The sequence below is a fragment of the Saimiri boliviensis genome, chromosome 15, assembly GCF_048565385.1.
Source record: "Saimiri boliviensis isolate mSaiBol1 chromosome 15, mSaiBol1.pri, whole genome shotgun sequence".
NCBI classification, from domain to species: domain Eukaryota; kingdom Metazoa; phylum Chordata; class Mammalia; order Primates; family Cebidae; genus Saimiri; species Saimiri boliviensis.
In genome coordinates, this window is record NC_133463.1 from 13317168 (window position 1) to 13326318 (window position 9151).

Sequence of the window (9151 nt, forward strand, 5' to 3'; positions counted from 1 at the left end):
TGAGACAGGGTCTCCCTCTGTTTCCCAGGTCAGAGTGCAATGGTGCCATCTTGGCTCACTGCAGCCTTTGCCTCCCAGACTCAGGAAATCCTTCCACCTCAGCCTCCAAGAGTATCTGGGACCGCAGGTGTATGCCACCGCGCCAGCTAATTTTTGTATTTTTAGTAGAAAGAAGGTTTCGCCACATTGACCAGGCTGGTCTCGAACTCCTGGCCTCAAGCAATCCACTTGCCTCAGCCTCCCAAAGTACTAGGATTACAGGAGTGAGCTACCATGCCCAGCCATTTATTATATGACTCTTAAAGCCAGATATTTAAGATTATGAAACTTTGTCTACATAACAGATGATTTCAACATAATTTATGGTTTATGGTTTAGGAGGAGGAAATCATATAATTTAGTCTAAGCGCTACAAATATAGTTTTATTCTTTCCAGTAAAGAAACTGAGGAGGGAGAAATTCAGGCTCTTTCTCCAGACCCCCAAAGAAGGAAAACATTTTCAAAACAGTCCAGGATAAAGCCACCAAAATGCTCCAACAAGCACTGGAGACACAATGACAAAATAGAAAACAGTATTGTTCCTTAGAAAAGGAACCATCAGATGCAGCTATTAAACGTGTTCGAGGAGATTAAAAAAAAAAAAAAGAAGAAAGAAAATGAACCCTCAACTGTAAACATCAAATGAATCGTTTAATTTTGCTACTCTAAATTGTGTATTACAAGATGAAACAAGAATCTTGGTTGAAAATATGGATAAAATCTAGAAATGTAGTGAACACAATATTTTGTAAAGTCATTGTAGATGAAGGCCTTCAATAATTACAACTTCCAACTCACATGCTGCAGTTAAAAATCCATGGCGGGACTAACATCAGCCATCGCTGCCGTAGTTCAGATTAATATGTAAAACCCAAGACTCTCATACTCCCTTCTCAGATACAACACATGTAGAAAAAAATAAATGTCAGGAGCGCAGAAGACCTTTCAACTAGATAGAACACTCCGTTAGAATGAGAATTAAGGGAATTCGATTCTGACAAGACCCCATCAAATCCCAAACCTCATTTTGCTGATAGAGATCGAGGAATAAAGCAAAAAGGTTGAATCCACATTTGTGTGCCAGTAAAAATTCCATTGCAAGTTTTACAGAGAGAACAAATGACATTTGGGAATGTATAGAGAACGTGGCTGAAATGCCAACTAGAAGTCTGCAAAATTAAACTGACTTCTGGCAGGTATGTTATAGACATAAACAGAGTAAAAACTCACTAATAGGAAATTGTTTGTTCCTATCAGCAGCATATCTCTACCTGGGCCATCACACTTGTTAAATGGGAATATTGTGTTCAACAAAAAATACCTAGAGCAGGTACAGTTCTGACAGCTGAGGTCCAGTGTTCCATAAAGACCTTAGTCTTAGCGATTGTGCAAAAGACAGTCTTCAGACTGGGGTAATATGCGGTAAAAAGAGGTCATGAACTTTATGAATGATTTTCTAAACTAAATCATATTTCTGTGAACAGGCTCTTGGGTCTTATTATTATTATTATTATTATTATACTTTAAGTTCTGGGGTACACGTGCAGAATGTGCAGTTTTGTTACATAGGTATACATGTGCCGTGGTGGTTTGGTGCATCCATCACCCCATCGTCTACATTAGGTATTTCTCCTAATTCTATCCCTCCCCTAGGCCCTAGCCTCCAACAGGCCCTGGTGTGTGATGTTCCCCTCCCTGTGTTCTCAGTGTTCAACTCTCACTTATGAGTGAGAACATGCAATGTTTGGTTTTCTGTTCTTGTGTTAGTTTGCTAAGAACGATGGTTTCCAGCTTCATCCATGTCCCTGCAAAGGACATGAACTCATCCTTTTTTATGGCTGCATAGTATTCCACGGTGTATATGTACCACATTTTCTTTATCCAGCATATTATTGATGGGCATTTGGTTGTTTTTTTTTTTTTTTTCCTTGAGACACAGTTTTACTCTTGTCACCCAGGCTGGAGTGCAATGTCATGATCTTGGCTCACTGCAGCCTATGGCTCCCAGGTTCAAGCGATTCTCCTGCCTCATCCTCCTGAGTAGCTGAGATTACAGGCACCTGCTACTACACCCAGCTGATTTTTGTATTTTTAGTAGAGATGGGCTTTCACCATGTTGCCAGGCTGGTCTCAAACTCCTGACCTCAAATGATCTCCCCACCTCGGCTTCTCAAAGTGCTGGGATTACAAGCATGAGTCACTGCACCTGGCCAAGTTTTTAAAATGTTTCAAGAATGTTCAAAAACTTTCCACTTTTTCCATACTGGGTAACTTAAGAAGAACAGCACGTTCACATATACTCAGATTGCTTTACGGTCCTATCGAGTCCCAATATCCATGTCAGAGTTGAATAAAGAATTTTACAAGTGAAACTTACCAGAGTCGCTCATAATTAGTATTGTTCCTAAGTAACTAGCCAAAAGAAAGAAGTCGTTGTCAGAGTGTATTGTGGAAATACTCATTTAGCACCCAACAAACCTTGCTGCATAATTATGTGTTGGACCCTGGCGCTCTGACAGACAGCCCCTTCCCTCAGTGGCTTAGGAGCAACTTTGCAGACAGATACTACTGACATTCAGTGGCAATGATAACACAGCGTTGCCTATTTCTTGTAATCAACACAATCCTGTCTCTTATGAACAAAGGAAGAGAGCAAACGCAGTTAACTAGGGGTGTCCTAGAAATGGCATACAGAAATAGACTTAACATGATTTCCGTAAATAAAACAGGACATTGAGAGCAAAGTGCTTATTCTGGAGTTTTCTAGGAGAAGGCTATAAATCTGTGCTTTCAGCCCTTTGCACAACCCCATTACCAGCTAACATCAACCAAGACCCAGACTTTGAGATATGAAAGAACACCTTAGGAGGTAAGAGGCAGGGAACTTCAGAAGCCGTTTGCCCAGTCGATAAGAAAGAAGAGAGGAGTTAGGTGTTACTGACTTCCAGAAAAATCACTGAGAGACATGTTAGTGAAGACATGACAGTCACTAAGCAAACTTATGGCTAAACCCATTTAAAATCCAATAAACACCAAGGAGGGCTGTTGCTCTGGATTTTTGCAGCTTCTTAGAATCCGTAACTTTTTCAGGTAGCTAATTGCTTCTTCCTATCTGCTTCCCCAGAAAGGAAGCCCCCAAAAGCCCCAGAAAAGAGACCTAAGTGAGTGAGAGAGTATGTTCCAGAAGGCACTTGGGAATTGTCCCGAACATGCCTGGTATCCAATGTTCACTTAAAATGTGGCTGTCGAGTAACATAAAGATGTAACTTAAAATATACACCAGATATCAAAGACTTAATATGAAAGAAAAAACAGAAATATAATTAGAACAACAGATAGAGAAATAAGCAAAATAATATTTTTCCCCTAAAAGGTACATCTCTTTCGGTATGGAATAGACAGACAATAAACAAAAACCAGCCAGGCACAGTGACTCAAGCCTATAATCCCGGCACTGTGGAGGCCAACGTCGGGGGATTGTTTGAGGCCAGAAGTTTGAGACCAGTCTGGGGAAAATAGTGACACTCCAAATCTAAAAACAAAATCCAAAACCTGTGTAGCCTAATGCCAGGTAGGGTGAAGTGTAGAAATATAAAGTGAGTAAAGGAGTAGGAAAGAGTAGAGTCAGGGAACACTGTTTCAGATAGCAGGGCCCAGGACAGCCTTTCTAGAAAGTTGACACTTGAGCAAAAGCATGGGCTGTCCCACCAAACACCTGTACAAGGACAAATACTAAGGAAGGAAGCCTCCATGCACCCCAGCTCCCAGCCAGAGAGGCACAGAGGTGGCCATCTCCTTGACACTGACCAGAAACGCCCCTAAGAAGCAACTCAGCTACTGTCTACAGCCTTCACACTGCAGTCCTCTGGAGAAAGTAACAGAGTAAGCTACAGAAACATCTCACCCTTGAAAGCACTGCCTTGTGGCCAACATTAAAACATTTTCCTGGATTTACTAAAAGCAAAAGACTGACTAGAGCTTTTGGAGTCCTCTGTCCTAGAGATATATCTATGTTGAAATATTTTTCTCAGTATTAGAAATAATAAATAATTGTTATAATTTAGCTAGTTAAATTGTTGCCTAAAAAAATAAAGGAAATAACCAAGCAATAACCAAAGCTTAATGTGATATGTTCACTAGCATTATTTTTAAATAGATATATTTTAAATTTTGATAAAGGTAATAAATGCTCAAATTTAATAAGATAGAAGAGTTTAAAAAGAAGAGGAACAATTCTCCTTCTCAGGCCTCCACAGTCTCAATTCTGTGTATCAGAGGCACTATATTAACTAGGATAATTTTTCTGTTTTTAGTTTTTGTGGTAGTTATCTGCTCTCTAAATAGCAGGCTTAAATCATTGTCATTTGATATATCAAGTCTCGACACCTATGGGCTTCATACGTACACTTCCTCTCTTCGCCCCTCCTGCGACTGAAGGTAGGAATAGTTAGTTCCTCTGTTATCTTTTAACTTAAATACTGCATATAAATATGCAAATATCTCTTGAGCTCTCACAGGGTAAAAAGGGATGATTAGTGGTCTTTTACTTTCTTCTTTTCTTCCTGTCTTACCTTATAACTTCCAGCGCTACTTTAAGTACCTTGACTTACTTTTTCTTGTCAGTTCTGATAACACTTTCTTTTTTGTGTGTGTATACGTAATCAAGTCTTCTTTCCCTTGTTATCTGGTTGATCTGAAAATGTGAAAATTAGCGAACAGTATTTATGACATTATGACTATGTAGTATTATTGACTGTGCAGCCAAGTATTACTACTACATTCCAAATTTTTGTGTTCTGTAAGAGTTTTTCCTCCTCCTTCTCTTCTTCCTCCTCTCCCTTTTTCTGTTTCTTTTTCTTCCGCTGTAGTTGATTCTTTACACTGCCTGCCTTTATCAAATCTTTACTTTTCCAGTTTCTCAAAGATCCCACAAATCTCCAGCCTCCCATTTTTTCCAGATCTCTCCCTTTGTGCCTCCATCCAGTTTGAGGGTCTGCAGATGTGCTCCTTAGCTATGACGCGGGAACCTCACTTCATTATTCCTCTGAGATGGACCCCATGCCTTCTATTTTCTTGATTTACTCCCTTCTTAAGCTGGACTGTGTCCTCCACGTAACTTCCTAAGAAACTCTATGGAAGAAGTAAACCTAAATCCTACATACCTGAAGATCTGTTCATTTTACCCTCCTTCTTGATTGAGAGCTTTGCTGAGTATAAAATGTGAGATTGAAAATCGTTTTGCCTTGTCACCTAGAAAGTGTATTCCAGTTGGTTGCCGTGGCACACACTTGTAATCCCAGCACCTTGGGAGGCCAAGGCAGGAAGATCACTTGAGGACAAAAGTTCAAGACCAGCCTGTGCCACACCCAGGAATTTGAGGCTACAGTGAGCTAAGATCACATCACTACACTCCAGCCTGGCAACACAGGGAGACTCCAAAAGCATGGGCAACAAAAGCCAAAATAGACAAATGAGATCTAATTAAACTCCAGAGCTTCTGCACAGCAAAAGAAACGATCATTACAGTGAACCGACAACCAACAGAATGGGAAAAAAAATTTGCAGTCTACCCTTCTGACAAAGGGCTAATATCCAGAATCTACAAAGAACTAAAACAGATTCACAAGAAAAGAAAAAACAAACCCATTCAAAAGTGACATATATGAGGCCAACAAATATATGAAAAAATGCTCATTGTCACTGGTCATTAGAGAAATGCAAATCAAAACCACATTGAGATACCATCTCATGCCAGTTAGAATGACGATCATTAAAAAGCCTGGAGACAACAGATGTTGGAGAGGATGTGGAGAAATAGGAACACTCTTACACAGTTGGTGGGAGTGTAAATTAGTTCAACCATTGTGGAAGACAGTGTGGCTTTTCCTCAAGGACCTAGAAATAAAAATACCATTTGACCCAGCAATCCCATTACTGGGTATATATCCAAAGGATTGTAAATCATTCTATTATAAGGACACATGCACACGAATGTTCATTGCGGCACTGTTTACAATAGCAAATACCTGGAACCAACCCAAATGCCCAGTGATGATAGACTGGACAAGGAAAATGTGGCATATATACACCATGGAGTACCATGCAGCCCTAAAAAATGATGAGTTCGTGTCCTTTGTAGGGACATAAATGAATCTGGAAACCATCATTCTCAGCAAACTGACACAAGAACAGAAAATCAAACACTGCATGTTCTCACTCATAGGTGGGTGTTGAACAATGGGAACACATGGACACAGGGAGGGGGGCATCACACATAGTTGGGGGGAATAGGGGAGGGACAGTTGGGGGTAGGGAGTTGGGGAACGATAACATGGGAGAAATGCCAGATATAGGTGACAGGGATTGAGGCAGCAAACCACATTGCCATGTATGTACGTATGCAACAATCCTGCATGTTCTGCACGTGTACCCCAGAACCTAAAGTGCAATTATATATATATTTATATATATATATATATATATATATATATATATATATATATCCCAAAATAAGAAGATCCATTATCTTAAAAATAATAATAATAAAAATAAAGAAGAAAAAAGACATGCCAGTATTTGCTAGTAATCCAGGTTTGCTGAGGGGAAGTTCAAAGATAGTCTGATTTTTGTTCTTTTGTAAGTGACCTTGTTTTTTTGCTTATTTATTTTCTCTATCTTTGGAAACTTCTTTGTTCTCTTTTAATATTTTTCTGGAAACTTTGCAGTGGTAAGTTGAAATGAGTCTATTATCTAGTCATTGTTCTGGGAAACTAGCACCATTCAGCTGTGGGAATCCTCTTTTGTCGTTTCTTGAAATATTTCCTTCCATCCATTTTTTCTGTTCTGTCTTCCGAGATTCCTACTACAGGTTGAGCATTCCTAAAATCCTGAAAATCTGAAATCCAAAATACTCTAAGATCTGAAATCATTTGAATGCCAACACGATGCCACCAGTGGAAGATTTCACACCTGACTTCATGTGATGGGTCACAGGAAAAACACAGGCACACAGCACAAAGTTTATTCAGTATTTCCAGAGGAAGAAAAGACCTTCCCAGCTCCCTTTACCGTCAGTATCTTTTCCGCACTCTCCCAGAATCCCCGACGCAAGCACACCCAGGAGAAGATAAAGCCCTGCCGACCAGGTGGTTCACCACCAAACTACAACTGTGTTTGTTTTTAAATGTGCCCATTTTAGTTGCTATTTTAATTACAAAACTAACATTTTATATACCAGTAAAATACAAAGGCAACAAATAAAAGGCAAGTCACTTTAAAACACTCTCAAATTAGTTGTTGGTGATTAGCTAGAAAAATTGGTGTGGGAGAAGTTCTAAAAACCTAAAAAGATTCTGCACTTAAATTCCTTTGCAGGTGCACTTATATCCTAGACATTTTAGAAATTATAAGTGAGCCATTATGGATGTATTTTATGCAAAAAAAAAAAAAAAAACTATTAAACTTCTAATCAATGGACTCATCATCAAAGAAAAGCTCTGGGCTTTTATCAAATGACTGACTAATGAAGATAGAGTTATATGTTTGGGAATAAAGTAAAACTTTGCCAAGTGATATTTAATTAAAATATGGCAAGCATTTATTACAGTACCTGACACACCAACATTATATAAACACTGGGCATTATTTTTAGTTAAGGTGGTTTGTTTGTTTTCTTGAGAAAGAGTCTTGCTCTGTCACCCAGGCTGGAATGCAGTGGCATGATCACTGCTCACTTCACCTCAACCTCCTGGGCTCAAGGAATCCTCTACCTCAGCCTCCCAAGTAGCTGGAACCACAGGCAAGTGCCACCACACTGACTAATTTTTTGTACTTTTTGTAGAGATGAGGTCTCACTATGTTGCCCAGACTGGTCTTGAACTCCTGGTCTCAAGCAATCCTCCCGCCTCAGCCTCCTCCCAAAGTGCTGGGATTATAGGCATGAGCAGGCAGAGTTTGTTATTTTACTCAACAAATAATTGATTAAGAATCCACTCTGGGCAAAAGGGAGGTGCGGGGAGGGGGCAACTCGGCGCAACTGGCTTGATCGATTGCAAACAAGATGTAGGACCCCAGTGCAGCAACAATTGTTTCAGACTTCGGTTGACAGGCAAGATCCCTTTGCGTAAAATATCATTTCCCGCCGAGGAAAGTCTGAAAGAATTGGAGAAAAAGGTTGAAGAGTAGCAGCGTGTCCTCCAGCCATCAGTGGTGAAAACATATGAAGATATGACTTTGAAAAGCTAGAGAGTCATGAATATGAATTTAATGAGGAGGATCAACATGCTATTGAAATGTACAGACAGCAGAAACTGGCTGAGTGGAAAGTAACTAAACTGAAGAATAAATGTGGAGAGGTCTTGAAGATCTCAGGAAACAACTATGTTCAAGAAGTTACCTGGTGAGGGTTTGTGGGTAGTCTTGCAACTTTACAAACAAAGAATTCCCCTCTCTCCTCTGATAAATCAGCACCTCAGTGATCTTGCCAGGAGGTTTCCTGACGTCAAACTTATTAAAGCCATTTCAACAACCTACATACCCAATCATCCTGATAGGAATCTGCCCATGATGTTTGTTTACCTGGAAGGAGATATCAAGCCTCAGTTACTTGGTCCTCTGGTGTTTGGCGGCATGAACCTGAACGTGAAGAGAGATGAGCTGGAGTGGAAACTGTCCGAATCTGGAGTAATTAACACAGACTTGGAGGAAAACCCTAAGAAACTGATTGAAAACATGTTGCTGTCTTCGATGCGGTGCTCTGTCCGCAGGAAGAGGGACGGTGATTCCAAGGGGGACTGAGGCTGCAGCTGTTGTAATTTGCTGAACTTTCTTGTGACAACTTGTCTGGATTGTTTTAAAAAGGAAAAAAGTAAAAATGATTCCTTTCGGTTTTAAGTTTTGTATGAATTATGTTTCAAATCTTTACATTTCAGAAGTAACCATTGCTGGAAATTTTGTTAAATGTTTTGGAACTCTTTTTTTAAATTGTAGTATTTCTTTAAAAAAAAAAATTAAAACCAGCTATTGGTATTTTTAAAAATATATAATTCAAACCATGCCAGGCCCTGGACATACAGTGATGTGATGAGCAAAACAACCCGGGATCTTACCATT

At 39.7% G+C, this 9151-nt stretch overlaps 1 pseudogene; it reads left to right on the forward strand.

The window, feature by feature from the left end:
* The first annotated feature begins 7022 nt into the window (after positions 1-7022).
* Positions 7023-8836, forward strand: LOC101030552 (phosducin-like protein 3 pseudogene; annotated as a pseudogene).
* The last annotated feature ends 315 nt before the right edge of the window (positions 8837-9151 follow it).